This window comes from Thalassophryne amazonica, chromosome 23 (assembly GCF_902500255.1).
Source record: "Thalassophryne amazonica chromosome 23, fThaAma1.1, whole genome shotgun sequence".
In the NCBI taxonomy this organism is placed as follows: domain Eukaryota; kingdom Metazoa; phylum Chordata; class Actinopteri; order Batrachoidiformes; family Batrachoididae; genus Thalassophryne; species Thalassophryne amazonica.
The window spans coordinates 16533694-16554841 of NC_047125.1; the positions used below are offsets into that span (position 1 = coordinate 16533694).

General features: G+C 40.2%; 1 long non-coding RNA gene across 1 annotated transcript; it reads right to left on the bottom strand.

The window, feature by feature from the left end:
- Positions 1-14124: 14124 nt before the first annotated feature.
- LOC117505170 lies at positions 14125-19801 on the bottom strand. Its single transcript, XR_004559039.1, has 3 exons — positions 19789-19801; positions 19219-19225; positions 14125-14243 (listed from the first exon to the last, which is right to left on the bottom strand). It is a non-coding gene; the product is annotated as an uncharacterized LOC117505170 (long non-coding RNA).
- Positions 19802-21148: the final 1347 nt, after the last annotated feature.

Consider the following 21148-nt stretch of genomic DNA (forward strand, 5'->3'; position numbering starts at 1 on the left):
ATATCACTTGGTGGCTTTTTATACAGTTTAACACTACAGTTTCTGCGTGGACTTGTTTCAGTTAAACAAAGAAAGATTACACTACAACAGTTTGTCCGCACTTGTCTCCAGTAACCACCCACCGCTCCACTGCAGTGACTAAATCTGGATGAAGGCCTGTGATGTCCTGAATGACGCTTGTTAGATGCAGTACACCAGCTAGCTTTTTTGGCTTCTTGAGGCGTAAAACTGGTTTTAATCTCATGCGGAAATAGATACAGCAGCTCAGTGTTTATCAGAAGAGATGCTTCGATATGGGGATGATAAAAACCTGAACAGGATGCATGGTGTAGCTTGAATAGTCTTTGATGTCACTAGGAAAATAAAGAGCGCCGTCCCTTCAAAAACGGAAACTCACATGGCCAAACCCTGACAAATATGTGCATCTGCTTGATATGGAAAACTTAAAAAAAAACAAAAAAAAAACAATTATACACATGATCCAAACAAGAGCTTTGAAATCGTTTGTCATGCAAGGTCACGCAATTCACATTTGTTGAGTTGTGGGTTTCCCCAGTTGCTCTGAACCCCCCCCCTAGACTGGGACCTAGCCAGCTGCTAAACCACACACCCCTGCACCTGTTGTTTTTTTAATGGTCCCAGTGGGTTGAGAGGTTACTCAGGCTCCTTTGAGCTTCAGGGGATGCCGGTTGGTTTACACAAAGCTTGTCTGCACAAGTCTTCAGATGTAAGATCAGATCCAGTGACTGAGTCAACATATCAGCCACGCCGAGTCAGCCTTAAAAGACTTGACTTATCGCAACGTCTGCCTGCTTCAGTGGGATTTAGCCTGACCTCATCAACAAGACGAAGAACAAAGATGCATTTTATGTCATGTGGCAGGCAAAATGTCGACCCCATAAATATTACACATGACCCCATGGCTTCAGAAGTAGCCAATGAGATAACGAGAAGCTGTTGAAGCAGAAACCACAGATGACAATGACTCAGCAAATGACACAATCAGGCAATATTATTACTCGTAAGTAAGTTGAAAACTAGCATGGAGGGCGCAGTACAGTTATACATAAAGATGTGCCTTTAAAATATTAAAAGTAATATCTACTATATCAAATATGAGAAAAACTGGAGGGTACCTGTGTTGGCTGACTGTCCACAAATGTGATCGTGACAGATCAGGTTAGCTTAGCCACAGCAAAACACCACACACATATTAGCGTTGGTGTATTTTTGAATTATATATCAGTCTTTCACTCTTTGTTGCCATTCAATATGGTTTGAAATTTATGATATGATTTATTTGGACACAGGGTGGAGTTAGCGAAAAGACTAGCAACAAGTGCTTACTCAGCATTATTAGCGTGACTGCTCTCACAAGGAAAGGGTATTAGCAAAATTATGCAAAACTTTACTTGGTGTATAAAGTCTGGCTTGGAATACAAGCAGTCATACTTTGAGGTGGCTCTGGTTAAAGGGGCACCTCTAGAAAATCCCCCCAAAAAAGTATCTTGCACTTTGAGTGTTGGTGTATGTCAGCAGATTAATAGCCGTTTTTCTCAACACAGGAGCTGACAGGAACAACAATAAATGTATTTCACTTGTAACATTTTTATCCTGATACTGCTATAGACTGATGATAGACGCTAACAGGTCAGGCTATTCAGCGAGCATCATGAAATCATGAGCCTGTTATCTTCCGCGTGGTTCAAACGCCTGCCTGGCATCAGGCATGGCTTTATCTTCAGAACAGAAGGTCCTTAAAGGTCATCTTTCCAGCCCTCACAGTGACATGCTTTTGGACACACAAAACCACAAACAATTACATTTACACTGGAGGAGGCGGCGGAGGGGGTGTAAAACTGCAACCAACAGGCAGGTCATTGAGCTTCCTGTGCTGACAACAGTCTTCATGTGTCCATCAAACATTCCAATCTCACAGGCGTGGACAATTCTACATTATTCAGTTGGCATATATTAAGTGCCTTACACTCAATACAATGATGCCACTGTAGACAAAGTGGGTGGTGACAAAATATTCACTTCAAAAATATGTCAGGTGCTAAAAAACACTATTTTATACAATTAGGAATGAATGAAATTAAATGATTATTAATCCCATGATGTAAAATAATAATATGAGAGCAAACCAAACCAAAGTGGATTACACCTACTGCCAACACCCCAAGGAGGAAACTTAAAAAAAAAAAAAGTAAAAACTTAGTAATTTAAAAAAAAAAATAAAATTAGTAAATATATACAGTTTTTATTTTAAAACACCATGGACTTTATTCCAGGATAGGCTGAACATTTTTTGCAAAATTTCCTACGCGTTTGTCTTCTCAACATATCTTGAGCGAGTTTTTCTGTAGCCTAGGCTTTGAAATGGAGATACCACATTTAATTAATTTGCATGGATAACTGGAAAACTAGTGAGATATCCAACAAGAATATTATTTTCTTCTAACAGTGTTTTCAATTGGAACTTTACTTTTTCAATGGATGCAAAAAAGACAGCAAAAATAATGAAAGAACAATGAGAATAATTAGAAAACATGCCAACCAGTATCATCACATAATACAACTGGACCCTTTCTGTGATGATTGACAGTTTCTTCCTGTGTGTGTGGTTCAAGGAATGTAAGAAATTTATTAAAAAATATGACCTTGATCCTTCTTTTATATAAACCTATTTAACAAGGATTTTTTTAAAATCCCATTGAGATTCCTGATTTAATTTTGGAGGAAGACGTGGCCAAGAATGGATGAAGGCAAGTGCCTGAAAATAACATGGTCTCTGAAATAATAAATAAATGAAAAAAAAATCCTTTAATGCAAATCCACTCAAAAATTTTCGTGTTTCAGCTCAAGATCAGCCTCACCTATTTCAAGATCTGTAAAAAAATTTTTTTTTTGTTTTTACATCTGAAATATAATGTTAAAAACATGCAGTTAAGCATATACAAAGAATGGGAAGCATAAAACAAGAAACTGCTGGTCTGATTCCACTGCAGATACCTCAACCAACCAGGAAGGGCTGCTAAATCTCATTGCATTCAAATAACCAGCAGAGGGCAGTAAAATTCATTTTTACATTCACAAAAATTTCAGATTCTTTTAAGGCTGTGACCTGTGAGGTTCAGTGCTAAATATGTACCACATGCGAAGGAAATCCACTGAGTGATTACTGAGATATAGCTAAGGACAAACGGATGAAAAACTTGATTTATAGGCTTGTATCTGTTTATTCAGTTTGACAGGCTTTCCATTTGTTATTCAGATGTCACCTTACTTTTTGTGCTAACAAATATGAGCAAACAGATTCCCGTTGGCTCCAAAATCCAAAAGGCGGAATTAAATGGAAGGAAGCTGATTATGATTTACAAAGAGGTTACCAGCTACAGTTCAGCTCCACGCCTGGGACTTAAGCGGGGCATCGATGACATCATGCCGGATCAGATTTCCACCTCACCTTGAGTGTGCTGGCACAAAGCGGAGTGTGACGACAGTGTTTACAGAGATGACAAAGCGTGTCCAACAAGGAAACACTGGCGCCAATATCTGCTGTTGAACCCATCCCATCAGTTAGGACGTGTCTGAGATAGAAACACATGAGACAGTTTCTACCCGTATGCGTGATAAGTGCTTCATCGTGATGTCGCTGCTTGTCCCAAACACGCCCTTTATTCTCTTGCCATGTTTGCATTTCAGCTTCCAATCACATCGTTGCGGGTGAGTGGCGATAAGGACGTGTGTGCGCTCATCGCTTTATGAACTCCAGCTATGCGGTGACAAAGCTCCTCCGGAATGTTTGCGGAGCTCAGCGTGGAAGAGTCACCTGCCTGTGCATGAGCTCAGCATGTCTGACCTCATGGAGGGAGCCGGTTATCATTGCAGGAAGCGCTGGGGTAGAGAGAGATGTGCATATGTGCACATGAGCAGTTGCGTGGTGGAGCTCATCTTGAGATGTAGTTCATCTCGTCAAGACACCGACTTGCCTCCTAACAGGCCACCTTATAAAGTGCAGACCTGGCAACTACACTCAACAAAAATATAAACGCAACACTTTTGGTTTTGCTCCCATTTTGTATGAGATGAACTCAAAGATCTAAAACTTTTTCCACACACACAATATCACCATTTCCCTCAAATATTGTTCACAAACCAGTCTAAATCTGTGATAGTGAGCACTTCTCCTTTGCTGAGATAATCCATCCCACCTCACAGGTGTGCCATATCAAGATGTTAATTAGACACCATGATTAATGCACAGGTGTGCCTTAGACTGCCCACAATAAAAGGCCACTCTGAAAGGTGCAGTTTTATCACACAGCACAATGCCACAGATGTCGCAAGATTTGAGGGAGCATGCAATTGGCATGCTGACAGCAGGAATGTCAACCAGAGCTGTTGCTCGTGTATTGAATGTTCATTTCTCTACCATAAGCCGTCTCCAAAGGCGTTTCAGAGAATTTGGCAGTACATCCAACCAGCCTCACAACTGCAGACCACGTGTAACCACACCAGCCCAGGACCTCCACATCCAGCATGTTCACCTCCAAGATCGTCTGAAACCAGCCACTCAGACAGCTGCTGAAACAATCGGTTTGCATAACCAAAGAATTTCTGCACAAACTGTCAGAAACTGTCTCAGCGAAGCTCATCTGCATACTTGTCGTCCTCATTGGGGTCTCGACCTGACTCCAGTTCGTCGTCGTAACCGACTTGAGTGGGCAAATGCTCACATTTGCTGGCGTTTGGCACGTCGGAGAGGTGTTCTCTTCACGGATGAATCCCGGTTCACACTGTTCAGGGCAGATGGCAGACAGCGTGTGTGGCGTCGTGTGGGTGAGCGGTTTTCTGATGTCAATGTTGTGGATCGAGTGGCCCATGGTGGCGGTGGGGTTATGGTATGGGCAGGCGTCTGTTATGGACGAAGAACACAGGTGCATTTTATTGATGGCATTTTGAATGCACAGAGATACTGTGACGAGATCCTGAGGCCCATTGTTGTGCCATACATCCAAGAACATCACCTCATGTTGCAGCAGGATAATGCACGGCCCCATGTTGCAAGGATCTGTACACAATTCTTGGAAGCTGAAATTGTCCCAGTTCTTGCACGGCCGGCATACTCACCGGACATGTCCCCCACTGAGCATGTTTGGGATGCTCTGGACCGGCGTATACGACAGCGTGTACCAGTTCCTGCCAATATCCAGCAACTTCGCACAGCCATTGAAGAGGAGTGGACCAACATTCCACAGGCCACAATTGACAACCTGATCAACTCTATGCGAAGGAGATGTGTTGCACTGCATGAGGCAAATGGTGGTCACACCAGATACTGACTGGTATCCCCCCCCCCCCAATAAAACAAAACTGCACCTTTCAGAGTGGCCTTTTATTGTGGACAGTCTAAGGCACACTTGTGCACTAATCATGGTGTCTAATCAGCATCTTGATATGGCACACCTGTGAGGTGGGATGGATTATCTCACCAAAGGAGAAGTGCTCACTATCACAGATTTAGACTGGTTTGTGAACAATATTTGAGGGAAATGGTGATATTGTGTATGTGGAAAAAGTTTTAGATCTTTGAGTTAATCTCATACAAAATGGGAGCAAAACCAAAAGTGTTGCGTTTATATTTTTGTTGAGTGTATCTGGCTTATAAACTGCAGACCTGGCAACCCACCCAAAAGTGAAAGAAAGGATCTGTGCCGTTAGCCAGACAGACATGATTGAGCTGTTCAGCTCTGAACAAAAACCGCAAAAATTCTGCTCAGGCTTCTAATGTTTACTCCAATGGAACACAATCAATGAAGATTCAAGGAATAGTCATGACAAATACCCTTTTCAAAGAAGTTTGAACATGATTTGGTAACTGATTCCAATAACCTTTACCCCAGTGATTGACCTTTAGCAAATTTGACCTCACTTGGGCATTTCCAGAACCCACCTCCCAATGTTTGCCAAATTTGATGCAAATCTGAGTGAAAAAAATAGTCCTGATTGATTGTTGGTGAATTTCATTTTGCAATTGCAACTCAACTTCAGTGGACACCAGAGTGTCAAGTTTATTTCACCTTTGACCCCAGACCTAGACCTTTGCCCAAATAAGCCCATTATGGGCATTTCTTAGTTCACACTTCATCCTCATGTCAGGTTTGGTGGAAATTGGCAAAAGAACCTGAGAGTAGGAGGAGAAAAAAAAAAAAAAAACATGACAAAGGTTGGTCAAATTACAGCATGATTATAAAATGCAATGTTATCAGGATTTCATGATGTTTGACCCTGGAGTTGCAAGTCTAGCATACAAAGTCTGCAAGAATGAATTCTAAGGAGAATACTACATAAAAAATACCTGGTCTTTATAGTAGAGAAGCTTGAATCTTTGACTGGACTGGGTTGCTTGACGAGAGCCTTAACCGGGGAGGGGATCTGAGACACGCTTTGTCCCGTTTACAATGGAGTACTCAAGTCAAAGCAGTTTCAGTCTTTTGTTCATGGTAATGAGTCATTCACGTCATCGGGACACTCGTCAGGAGAGCTGTCAGGAGAGGCATCAGTCCCATCGTTAGGAGGGACAGCTACCCTGTCATTAGGAGGGTGCTAACTAGAGCACAATAGGTGCTAATTAAAGCAATTGTTTAGTCACTAGCCAATAGCAGTCTGCCTCTCGGTTGGAGGGGTCTGGTTAGGTTTAAAATTCCAGCTTTTGTGGCTTCTGTCATTCTTCTCTACAAGAGTCAAGACAGAAGTAAAACTACCAGAGCAAGAATTTTAGCTGAGGAAGCTTCAGCGATTTGAAGCGAAACATCCTCTTGTCAAGCAACCCAGTCCAGTCGAAGATTCAAGCTTGTCTACTACGGAAACCACCTGGACAACTGAAAGCCTTCACAGAAACCTGGTCTTTACTTTAAAAGAGGTCACTTTCAAAAATATTTTTGTTAGCAACAGCAGTAATTAAGTGGTTCTGCCTTTGGGGGGAAATAAATATCCTTTTTTTATGACAGTGATTCTGCTGCTGCATTTAAATAGAACAAACTGATGTTTTTTGTCTGATTTATGAAAGTAAAGGGGGTAAACTAGACCACATCCTGCTGAACACAGGCCTCAGCAGTACTTTAAAACGTGTTTACACGTCCCCGGCCAGGTGATCGTACCCTCCTGCTGTCCGACTGATTTAGGGGCGCGTTAAAACCTTTGGTTCTGCTGCATATTTCTGACTCTCTTTTCCAGAGTTCACAGATGCTTGTATTTTCCCCAAAACACATTCTTCAGACATGCTCACAGTCCACTTCTAATTGTAAAATCAGATAAAGAAACAAGCTAACCTGTCAGACAGAAAGAGCTGCTGAGACACAAGAAATTACAACTTTATTATCAAAGACAGATTATCTGTGTTTATCTGGTAAAAGCGGATTTTTTTTAAGTACCTGTTCCACTCAAACTAATGGACCCTGTCCCTCTTGGATTGACCAAAGGGATAATAGTGTATTAGCAGTGGTGGGCACAGTTAAGCTAACCAGCTAACTGCTAAGTAGCAACACTAACTTTTTTCTTTGTGAATTAGCTTTTCAGCTCACTCTGAAAGCCATTAACAGACCAGTTAGTGTCCATCAAATTTAATTCTACTAACTTTAAGTCAGCTAGCATCATTTCTAAAATAAATTTTAATAGCATAAATTGGTTGTAAACCCAAAAATCATTCATGTTCATTTCTGTTGGCGCAAAATCAACACTTTGCGTGAAGGCAACAAATATCACCTTGAGGAGTTGGAGGACTAAGAAATAAAAACAGAATGTTTGATTATTAATATAATTTTCAACATGTATTTTTAATGTCATTCATTCAATAGTTTCTGTATTGCTGAAAAAATGATGAATGGAAACTGTTTTATTTCACTTGCTCATCTAATCATATGTGTTCTTGATCATCATCTCATCTTGCCATCTTTAAGTTTTTGAGAACCTTCATGTTTAGGCTTCAATATATTACAATTTCAGCTCTTTTGGCCTGTTTTTCAGGTTTTCAGAGCCAAAAAAAGTATATTAAGAAAAGCCAAGGCTATTTATTCATTCATTTATTCATTTTTTACTGCTTATCTGGGTCATGGTCATGGTGGCAGCAGACCAAGTTGCTCCTCTTACTCTTCTCTATCATTGGCCAAGTCCTGTAACTTTTCCTGGTGAATCCTGAGGCATTCCCAAGTGCACTGGGAAATATAATCCCACCTGCATGTCCTGGGCCTTCCCTTGGGCCTCCTCCCATATGGACATGCTTGGAAGACCTCCCTTGGGAGATAACCTGGGGCATCCTCACCTGGTGCTCAAATCACCTCAACTGGCTCAATGCGAAGAAGCAGCGGCTCTACTCAGAATCAATTGTACATAGCTAAGCTTGTCACCAAGGTTAAATTTATATTACAACCCTTGGCAAAAATTATGGAATCACCGGCCTCGGAGGATGTTCATTCAGTTGTTTAATTTAGTAGAAAAAAGCAGATCACAGACATGACACAAAACTAAAGTCACTTCAAATGGCAACTTTCTGGCTTTAAGAAACACTATAAGAAATCAAGAAAAAAAAATTGTGGCAGTCAGTAACGGTTACTTTTTTAGACCAAGCAGAAGGAAAAAAATATGGACTCACTCAATTCTGAGGAAAAAATTATGGAATCACCCTGTAAATTTTCATCCCCAAAACTAACACCTGCATCAAATCAGATCTGCTCGTTAGACTGCATCTAAAAAGGAGTGATCACACCTTGGAGAGCTGTTGCACCAAGTGGACTGACATGAATCATGGCTCCAACACGAGAGATGTCAATTGAACACAAGGAGAGGATTATCAAACTCTTAAAAGAAGGTAAATCATCACGCAATGTTGCAAAAGATGTTGGTTGTTCACAGTCAGCTGTGTCTAAACTCTGGACCAAATACAAACAACATGGGAAGGTTGTTAAAGGCAAACATACTGGTAGACCAAGGAAGACATCAAAGCGTCAAGACAGAAAACTTAAAGCAATATGTCTCAAAAATCGAAAATGCACAACAAAACAAATGAGGAACGAATGGGAGGAAACTGGAGTCAACGTCTGTGACCGAACTGTAAGAAACCGCCTAAAGGCAATGGGATTTACATACAGAAAATCTAAATGAAAGCCATCATTAACACCTAAACAGAAAAAAAACAAGGTTACAATGGGCTAAGGAAAAGCAATCGTGGACTGTGGATGACTGGATGAAAGTCATATTCAGTGATGAATCTCGAATCTGCATTGGGCAAGGTGATGATGCTGGAACTTTTGTTTGGTGCCGTTCCAATGCCTGAAGAGAACATGTAAATTTCCACAGTCATTGATGATATGGGGCTGCATGTCAGGTAAAGGCACTGAGGAGATGGCTGTCATTACATCATCAATAAATGCACAAGTTTACGTTGATATTTTGGACACTTTTCTTAACCCATCAATTGAAAGGATGTTTGGGAATGATGAAATTATTTTTCAAGATGATAATGCATCTTGCCATAGAGCAAAAACTGTGAAAACATTCCTTGCAAAAAGACACATAGGGTCAATGTCATGGCCTGCAAATAGTCCGGATCTTAATCCAATTGAAAATCTTTGGTGGAAGTTGAAGAAAATGGTTCAAGGCTCCAACCTGCAAAGCTGATCTGGCAACAGCAATCAGAGAAAGTTGGAGCCAGATCGATGAAGAGTACTGTTTGTCACTCATTAAGTCCATGCCTCAGACTGCAAGCTGTAATAAAAACCAGAGGTGGTGCAACAAAATACTAGTGATGTGTTGGTGTTCTTTTGTTTTTCATGATTCCATAATTTTTCCTCAGAATTGAGTGATTCCATATTTTTTTTTTTTCCCTCTGCTTGGTCTAAAAAAGTAACCGTTACTGACTGCCACAATTTTTTTTCCTGATTTCTTATAGTGTTTCTTAAAGCCAGAAAGTTGCCATTTGAAATGACTTTAGTTTTGTGTCATGTCTGTGATCTGCTTTTTTTCTACAAAATTACACAACTGAATGAACATCGTCCGAGGCCGGTGATTCCATAATTTTTGCCAGGGGTTGTATATCATGAAAGCTAGTGTTTAGCGGGAGCTTTGGCTAAAAGTTTCAGTAGTATCATTATAGTGTTTTCTCACTTATCTTTTCAGTTAGCAGGAAAGCTAACTTTTAGGTTAAGCTATTGTAGGTGAGAAAATCTTCAGAGATCTTGATTTTGACCTTCAAGGTCAAATCTAATGCCAGATTTGGAAAGCTCATCGATGGCCTCCTATTCATGTTCAAAGGTAACTATAGGTCCATCACCACTTATTCAGCAGTTGTTAACATTTGACAATTTTCACCGGTTTCAATTTGCATTAGGTGAATATACTGACCTTGCACTGTGATCTTGACATCACTAGTTTGCACCATTATTTTGCAGACCAATGGCATAGTTTACATGATAGAAGATCCATATGGATCCAAAAAGAACCTAAGAAGGAGGAAATTTTAAATAAACGTTGACTGATGGATGAAGAAGAATCAGGAGGAAGCTTTGCTCTGACCTTCTGTCACTATAAGCAGGACCAATGGATCCCTGAAAACATGTTTTCCTCTTTTTCCAACTATCAACTTAGCAGTCGGAAGAAATAACAGTGACGATACGTCATGTTCTGCAAGCATACATACATGTTTCAGTCTGGTTTGGATCCACAAAGACGCCTGAGGGGAAAAGATTTTGAACATGCGGAACACGGGTTGGCAGGGATTGAAATTTTGATTGTTTTTTTTTTTTTTCTCCCCAGAGGTTTCCGGAGTCCCATTTTTCCATCTTAAATGTCCTGAAATACAAAGTTATTGCACTTTCTGAGCTTCTTTGTGTACATGTTGAACTCTACTGGGCAGTAAACGACCCACAGGTACTCGGAACCACTTCAAGGTGTTTGACACATGCAGATCGATTCGATGTTGGTCTGAGAATCTGTCTGTGCGTCACTTCACCAGACTAACCAGCATTTCTGTCATCGAAGCTGGCGGGTATTTATGGAAAATAATCATAATAATCCATGAAACTTGCACAAACCTGACTACACAAGAGCAGAATGGATTCAAGCATTCCTGATGCGTTGCTCTGCCGAGCTGTTTTCCCACAGGCAAATCAAACAGCAGTGGCGTCGCAATTCATCATTGTTATAACAATGAAGACTGATTAACAGAGTCTAAAATGCTGCTCTGCTTAGAGGGCTTATTTAATGATTTCTTCAACAAATGTCATCACTGGCTCAAGTTTTTTGTTGCTGTTAAAGTAATAAAGTCAACTTTGCAAAGCAAAGCTGGAAAAAAAAAAGATATGGATCTATGGTCATTAAAAATATGTTTTCATTTTTATATTGACACATCAAGCTCACTCACTTTACACAAGTTAAAATAGTTTAAGGTATAATTTTAAGGAAAATAACAGAAGGCATTTTTTGCAAATGCTGAAAAAAAAATTACAAATTAAGTAAAAAAAATAAACTAGAGTATTAACTGGAAAACTGCAAAGGTGGAGGAAGGGTTGTTCATTTTGTTTTTCTGCCTCTTATCTGGGTAGCCCCACACTTCCCTCTCCTCGGCCAAGTTCCGTAACTCTTCCCAGGGGATCCCAATGTGTTCCCAAGACAGCTGGAAAATAAGTGTCTTGGGTCTTCCCTGGGGCCTCCTTGCAGTTGGACTTGCCTGGAAGACCTCCCTAGGGAAATGACCAGGGGGCATCCTCACCGAATGCACGAACCACAAACTGGCTCCTTTCGATAATCGAGTATCTCACCCTGTCTACGAGTGTTAGTCCAGGTACTCAACAGAGGAGTCTCATTTTCTCCAAAAAAGGTTCAAAAGTTCCAGTACCAAAAGTTCATTGCTGTTGGAAAAGGGTGGATTGACCCATCTGGGTCAGATGAGTGTTATTGCCCCAGGTGGAGGAGTTTCAGTATCTTTGGATCTTGTTCATGAGTGTTGTGATCAAGTTGTTGTGATGAATTGAAATTAAAATATATTATTACCAATAGGAAACATGGGAATATAAGTTCTCAACAAATTACACTGGACATTATTCAGGAAATGCTAACAACACTCAATGCTCCGAACCTCTTGCTTTACTGTAATGCTATTAGCATTGACTATAGTTAGCATAATCTACGATTCGTGTTTTCAGTATTATGGCTCTTTGACATTAAACACCCCTTGTCAAAGCAACAATGAAAGAATCAGTGTATTGTCTAAGCCAGAAATTCAACAATTCCCATAATATTCTTTGCACAGTTTGGAAAATACAACTTTGGTGTGCATACGTTACATGTGGCGCTCCACTAGCATCAACTGCAATATTGTAGATAATGCATATGAATACTGGAAGAGATCGCAAGAAATTACATTTGTGCTGTATGTTGATGATATATTTATTTCTTGTTAAGATGAAAATCTGGGAAAATGTCTGCTAAACTTCAAACAGACATTAAAAATAAGAAGATGAGTTAACAGGAATAACTGAAATAATAATTAGTGGGAAAAAAACCTGCATTTACGTGTAAGGATTATACATATGTAAACAACACAACCATTTCTCTGTATGGGGCAAGGTCCTTATTATACTGCAAATGCCCAACAACAACAGCACTGCAAAAATGCCATCTTAAGAATGAAGAAGAGAGATTGTTTTAAGAAGCCTTACAGTCTCTCCTCCCACTGTTTTCATAAAGTGGGCTGTAGTGGAATCCTGGCTATGTCCCACTGCGTGCCAAGATACAGAGATAAAAGAAAAAATCTGATCATCATAAAACATGGGCTTGTCGCGGCAATGTCAGAGTACATTACCAACACTTTTCTAATTCATCCGTCAAATTCAAAAGCGCAAACATTCTTATTATAGAATATATGAAATTGAAAAGGAACCCTGTTTCAGAGTTTAAAATAATAGTGTCATGTTTGAAAAATGTTTTCCACAGTTATGCCTACATTTTCCTTGTAGTCATAGCGCTTTTACAGCAAAAAATGTAGACCAATGGGTTAACATATCCCACCCATAATGTATAGGTAATAGTTAAAAAAAAAAAAGATATCAAATTGTAATTTACCAGATAACAAGAGCACATAATAAGCGTTAATTTATTAGACAGTGGTTAGTAACTTTGTTTTACCTATGTAATATCCAATAGACAAATCTAACACCTGTTGGGTGTAGCGCCTTCAAGTGACCAGCGGCAAGCAAGTTAAGATTACAACCACAGGGAGAAACAAAGCTCACTTCATGGCCAAAAATGGGAGTAAATATACAACAAAATGTTGATGTTGAACCAAAATTAAAGAATGGATAGAATGTGCGCCTGGGGATAGCATAAGAACCTTTCATTGGTATTGCAAATTAGTGATGGCAAATTTGAATGCTGTTTTACAGTTTTGCAAAGGCTTTATTTTGGTGATTCAAAGTTAAATGAGGGAAGAACAAATGCCAGAAAATCCTCCTTGTAATCTGCGTGGCTGCAGCTCTCAATTTAATCTGGAGCGTAACGTCCAGTTATCTGCATAAGCAGACGAGCTGTCAGCGACAAGGCACACAGTTTATCCAAAAGATAATCCTCAATTATAAACACCACTGCCAGCAGGCTCAACACAGTTATCAGTGTCCACAAACAGTTATACTGTGTACTTTACAGCTGACGTCATGCTCCACCCACTTCCACAGGAGCCAAATTGCGTGGGTGTTTATATTCACAAAATCACTGGTGAAGAAGGGTCATAGAATCCAGCTGTGTGTGGAAACAGCTGGAGGATGGAGGAGACAGGAACTAATGTTTGCATAAGCCGCTTCAAACATTGATTAAAGTTTTCCCAAAATTTCTACCACGTTATGTTGACAAAGCACATTTTACTACTGACAGACCTGTTAAAAAATATGCAACCCATAGTAGATTTACTGCAAATTATGCTGTGCTCAGAACCTCAGAAGCTTGGAAAGACTCGGCATAAAAAAAAAAAAAAAAAAACAACAACAACAACAAACGTTTTTCCAGAAAAAGTGAATTCATGAGATTAGCTTGGCGAGAATATGGATCACTACTTGGACAATCATAGTTGAGCTAAGCTAACATTATCTTTTGGGCTAAATGAAACTGTCAGACGTTTTTGCTGATGTGTGGTGCTGGTAGCTTAACTAATTGTACATAAAATGTGAATATATTATATACTGCAGTAATGTCTACTTCAAAAAATAATTTTAAAGATGCATTTTCAACATTAGTAACACTGTTGTCCCACTAGTCACAAACATGGCTGCCATGGGTGCGACGTCAACTCGGATACCTCGTGCTGCGCTATTTCCTTGGGAGTTTCCGAGTGAAAATTCCGGCCTGATGTAGCATTCAAGAAGCTAGAGGTCAGAATCTTCGAACTTCAGGGGGTGTTGAAGGCAGTATTATCCACAGCTGACCTAACAGATGTTGATGCTAGCATATGCATATAGCATGTGCGCTCATGCTAGCTGCTAATGCTTAAGTGATTATTTTAACACAAACAGGTGCCACAATGAGCATAAAATGCGCCATGTTGTAATAATTGTGAGTGTAAATAGTAGCAGGCTACACTTTGTGGAAATTGCATTTTAAGTCAACCACGCAAAAGAACTTGTCAGGCGAACTGGCACCTAGTTTTACATAATTTTGCCTCACGTTGGATTGACAATGAACCACAATTCATCGAAGCGACATCTAATAAGTGGACTATGCCTCGTAGTGGCAGTAAAACATGCCCTAACTTTACTGCAGCTTTTGGTGGCCACTTGAAACACATCAGCAAAATCAAGGCCAAATTATGCCGAATATGATTTGGCAGCAAAACTCTAGAATAAACTTTAAAATCCACAATACAGTCAATATCATCAGTTTGGGTATGTCTGTACAGTGAAACATCATGTCACAGACACATTTTGCATCCAAAAATAAAGCTTCAAGCTTGCCAAAAGTGCATTTGGATAGCAAACATGCTCATGTACAGTAGAGCGCCGTATAGTTCCTCCCACCCAGCAGACGTCCCTGGAGTCCGATCAGTAACAGCCTGCTAAGAGGCTTCACCTCCCTTTCAGCACAAGAGCAGTCTGTTAGACCAATGAGGAATCCCAGGAGTTGATCGAAACAGGTGGCTATCCCCACAGGGTGCGCACTCGTACGTGGGGGCTGGGATGCCAAATGCTGCAGTAATCAGAGACAAGTTACGACAAAAGCAGGGTGTTATTTTTCCAACTGCTGAGTGTCTGGATTAATGTAACTGAGGGCAAAGTAAGTACAACAAGAAGGTCTTTCTGCATCTCAAACTGCTATTTTTACTATGCTGAGGAATGTCTGCAAAAACTGCTCCAAGCACCTGATGTCAAAATGACAAAAAATATGCATAGTCATACAGTCATCCAACCATCCCGACACCAATTACACATAGCTGGGTTCTAAGGTTCAAAAGCCTTGACTGTGGAATGCAACAATATCACAGAATTTACTTTAAATATGTTCAAACATTCCTTGATAGCCATCTGCCCAAGGGAAATATTTTGGAAGAATACACCTTGTATTAAAATTCCAACTCCGAACACTGCATGATTTATAAGTCAACGTGTGTCGAGGTGAAACTCGACCCAACTGTTCTTCCAAACCCGCTTCGCTTTTGCATGCAAACATTCAGGTAGCCGGGGTCAGGCGGTAATACAAGCCTTCCAAAATTACACTGTCATCACATCCTGCTTTATCAGAAATTAGCTTTTGTTTTCATTGAGTGTAATGGATATGAAAGAAACAGCCAAAGAAAGCTAACCAGGTTGTATCTTCATCCAAGGAATTACAAAAAATCCTTAAGGTTCTCCAACATTTTTTTTTGGAGCTACGGTGGGAACTTTTGAGGTTTGGCCCAAAACCAAAAGCAGTAGAACTACTACATCAGTGGAAATCATGTTAAAGGTGTAACGGCTAGGGATGTGTCCAGTTGAATGAAATGGCAGAGTTTTGAAAATGCATGGGTCCTGTCTGTAGGTCGAAGGAAAGAAATGATCATGGTTTAAGATGGCTGTATGGATGTTTTCAATTCTATCTCACCACTGTGGGTGGTCAAACATGCAAGCACAAGAAAAGGTAAAAGGTGATGCCCATAGTGGAACCATTTTTTTCAACTTGTGGCATTGCATACTATAGCAAGTCTCCAGAGAGGAATCATATCAAAGAAAGTGACTACCTGAGTTTCCTGTGAGCTGAAATCATCCATGTGTCTTGCTGTTTGATGTAAACATAGAACTCCTCCATCTACTCTGTTATTTTGTTGCTGTTCAAGTGTCTCCTAACTACAGCATATATGCAACGAGCTCTTCGGACATTAAGTCAAGAGCATAAGCCTCTTCTTATCATTGGAATTACCAATAATTCTTGTCTATATTGGGCTAGAGTCCAAAAAGTGGTGCAGTGGTGTAGAAATAAAACTGTGCCTCAAGAGGAAAGTCCCCCAATGTGCAAAATGCATTCTTGAAGAGTAACTGGAGGACGAAACAACATATTGCAAAGCAGGTGCATGTCTACAAAAATTTCCAAAGACCTTCGTCAAACCTACCTTCTGATCACATTCTAAATAACAATGCCCCAGGTTCAAGTGCACGCTCTCTTCCAGGGAGTAGCAGATGACAAACAAATTGGCATAATTCATGTTTTGCCTAAAACGCAGCTATGAATAAATTACCAAATAAAAGCCCTTTTATACCTTGAAAACAGCAAATTACAGTTGGACACACCCCAAATGTACTTGCACTAGGCACTTTAGCACATACTACACAAAGTCAAGATTGGGCATTAATTGTGGATATGTGGAGTGAAAGACAACCCTGCAGTAATGTGTCCACAGAAGTGTGTAATGGCATAATACTGTAAAAAAAAAAAAAAAAAAGGTTATTTTGGTTATACTGGGCCGTAGGGTCAACATATAAACCAGTTGACAGCAACTCAGATAAGGACCGCATTGATCACACCAAGGAATGTTCAACCACCAAACCATCCAAGCAAGACCCAGGGTGGTGGACTGGTACATTACAGCTTCAGAGCTAAATTCACTGCAAACTCTAAAATAACATTTGCCATGCTTTGAGAAGACTGTGAGAATGTCCTGCCTCACAGGGAAAAAAACGGGGGCAATTATCATTTGTTCCCCCAGAGGATCAAATCTCATTCCCATGAAGGATGGCTGTTTATGAGAGACTGCAGAGGTTCTGGGAACACGAGATGACCCGGCGACACAACGGCCATAGTACTGAAGATTGATGAACGAACTATAAATACGTATAAAATAAATACTCCAGATCTTGCAATGCCTTGCTTGATGCAACAAAACTCAAATTATGAAATTCCTTCATAGAATTCTTCAAAATACATCTTGACCACACAATCTTGTAAATCCCCTTCAAATACTATGTACCAATCGACGAACCCCTTTTTGGAGAACAAAATGACCCCCCCTGACCTTGAAGCCGCATTTGTAATGCTTTCCTGTGATCTGAAACTGCCCCCCTTTTGACCTGAATGAGTGTCAGGGGAGTAACAAACCCTTGGCAACAGGGAACATTTTACTGAGCGTTTGACAGCACAAGGTCAATTTGTTGCCAAGAAACATTTGAAACATTTGACCTTTTTTTTTTTCTTTGTGTCTTCCTATCGCTGAGATTGAGCTTCATCCAGAAAACCTTTTCAAAATGCCACAATTTGTGTAAACTTCAAAGCAACCAGACTCCCCCGACCCACCGATGATGCACAAGTTGGTTGTTGAAGAGCAACAGCTTTGATTCCTGATATAGCCATGGAAAGGCTTCCTGACTCAGAAAGAGAAGGTACTGGGGGTTTGGGGGGGGGGGGGGGGGGGGGGTTTCCCAAATGGAATAGAGGTATGTTTTGTTCTAACAGGGGTCTGCCATTTAATCCCAGATGGATTAATGGGTTGGGTTGTAGTACTGCAAGTCAGGAAGACCTTCAGAAAGAATTGCTGGGTGAGGAACAACAACCCAAAAAAAACAACAAAACAGCAAAAAAGGGATTGATGCAAGAGATATTTGCATCTAAACCAGGGGTAGGCAACCTGTTCCAGAAAGAGCCATGAGGGTGCAGGGTTTCTTTGCAGCCACTGACTCCACCAGGTGATTTTACTGATTAATATCACTTTGAGCAGATGGAATCAGTTAATCAGTGAAATCACCTGGTGGAGTCAGTGGCTGCAAAGAAAACCTGCACACTCATGGCTCTTTCTGGAACAGGTTGCCTACCCCTGATCTAAACTGTACATATTACTGTTAATTGTTGTTCTGAATTAAGAGTCCAATTTCAGGATACAATTCAAATATCATGTTTTGCTTCAAAGTATGTCCCACAGCGGGAGGTGCCGATACACCAACGTGTTTTACTGCGTCTTGGAAAGGTTGCACGGATATTCAGGAAAAAGGTTCCACCCTCATATGTGACTAATGATGACTAATTAGCCCATCCTGCCTTTGTAGGGAATGGGACAACACCGCGGGCTGTTGGGTTAATGCGTTTTCATTAGCATGATCTCAGCGTGTACCGGTTCCACCGGTTAGTGCTTTCAAAATAAATTTGATCCCACAACCACATAAGTGTGGAATTTTTTGCTCTGATCTGCCTTGAAATGGAAACTAAACACATGATTTTGAGTTTTGTGCCAATAATAGTAATAATAAAAATCCTAATTCATATGGGGTAGATGGTTGAGCAGTTTTGCGGTTTGTAGTCTTTCCCAAGGACACTGACACTCTGCAGAAATCATTAACCCTACAGTCAACAGACAAAATGTGCCACCAGCTGAACTACAGCTGCCAATGAATGACTGAAAAACTAATTCATTCAGGACAAATTCCTTTCATGGGTTTAATTGCATGGCATTTTGAATTATTCATTTTACAGAAATCAACTGATGTCTGACATACAAAGTAGACGTGTGATGATTTTGAGTTATGTACAATAATTATGAATTTGATGAAGCTGGATTTGCGCGGTGTCAAAAATGTCAGACATGAACAGCTAAGCCCAACAATTTATTCCTGTTGAAGGACAGACTTCATTATGTTTTCCCAACATGGCACTCCTCATGTCTCAATGCAATTAAGGCTGATTCATTGGATCTGTGATTTCCAGCTTTCGTAAGACTGTGTTCCTAAGCTGAAAAAGATGTCAGCAGGCTGCAGAGCATTTCTGTTTGCAGACACTCTATGTTCTTTTATGTCATTTTTAATTAGCAAATGGACTTATTATTTCTGTTTTGGATTTTATCAGTATAGACCAAGATTGATTTATATTGGAATTTTTTTCCACCATTGCTAAATTTTGGCAGTTTTAGATTTTTCTCTCAAATTAAATTCATTCATACAGTGCCATAATATTTTTACCATAAAACACTGTATAAAAGTACCGTAATGTGTAGACCTGCCATTGCCAGACTCAAGAGTGCCAAAACCCACATTGAAATGTGAAAATGTTTTTACAGTCCAACCAAAACTTTAATCACAACATTGATTGGCACACTAAGACCAATAAGATTTCCATATATAGTTCTCCAATGATCAATGAAGATACACTGTCGTGTTAATGGGATGGGCCACTGAATACAAGCATGAGGATAAATTAAGACTCCCAATTTACATCAAACAACTTTGTTGCTTTCAGTTGATTGTCTTTTTAAAATAATCCAATAACCCTTGGTAATTTTATTATTATTACAAATTTTATTTTATTACAAAACAGAAAAATGAAAGAACACTTAATTATTTTTAATGACTATGCATGGCCCACCTGAAGTAGCTTCACGACCCACCAGGATGCCACAATTTGGGGAACACTAATCTAGACCTTAGACAATCCATGGATGATGATTAGCAACAGTGGTATGGAAAAATGGCAGCATTTTTTTTTTTTTGGTTCCAGGAAGAAACCACCAGCAGACCACACTCAGTGGGGTAACATCTATCAGTGCACTGGAGTGACTTATGTTGAAAAAAACTGAATTAAATCAATGAAATACCAAAGCACACAAACCTTCATTCTTCAGTTGACACAGTTGTGTACAAGACTTAGATTCACTTTGATTCAACAGTTGTATTCTTCACTGTTATGTCATAAACCTCAAACCTACTGAGAAATTTAATTAATGCTTTGACTATCCCCAACACTCCTTCAATCTACATCCTTTGTGCTAGTCTGGCAGCATTGCAACACTCTCCCAGATACCACACCATACTGGTTTGCAGTTTCTGTTCATTCCATAATACAAACCCAACCCCAGTTTCTAATTTGCTCACGGTTTCCTGCTGGAAGCCTCTCCCTCAACTGTACAGCAGCGTCATAATTTCACCTGAGGTCACCGAGTCATTATTTTGGACTAACACAACATTTCTCTCTTTAGTTTGTTTTCGACAAAACCTGCATAGCTGTTGGGTATAATCATTCATTTCCATGTGTGCAATTAGAAATTTGCAGGAGCTGGAGCAGAAAGCCTATTTTTGGTGAAAGTCACCACTTGCCTTAATCACTAAGGGCTCTGGATGAAAATACGTGATAAGAGCAGGAAAACACTCAAAAGGCAGCTTGTGTTCTTGTGTAATCTACCATGTAGCCCAAAGGAATTCTGACAGACTTATTACAACATAAACCCACAAGGCCGGTTCTGTACGGCCAATTATTTCAAGGTCAGGAGGTCTCATTGACATTTTTTCTTTTTAGGGATAGCGGGTTGGTCGGTCACATGGTGCTAACTTTAGGAAATTAGATGATTAGGTCACGCTGCCATTCGCAAGGATTTTTGCCTGGTGTAGCCAAAATGTTTGGGAGGTAGCGATAAGAAAAGGCAGCACAGCCTAACATAACTGCTTTGTACTTCAAGCAAAGCAAGCTAATAGTACCAAGAGATCTGCGACCAAGCTTGAATCCACAAGCCAGACAAAACACATCAGCCGCACTTATCCGACCCCATCGGTTGCCAGGAAGTGGCGCTGTAGCTCCGGAAACACTAAAAACTTCTCTAATGAAATTGCCATTTCTGATCCACTTCAAACAGGCAAGCCAAGGGTGTGGTGCTACAAAG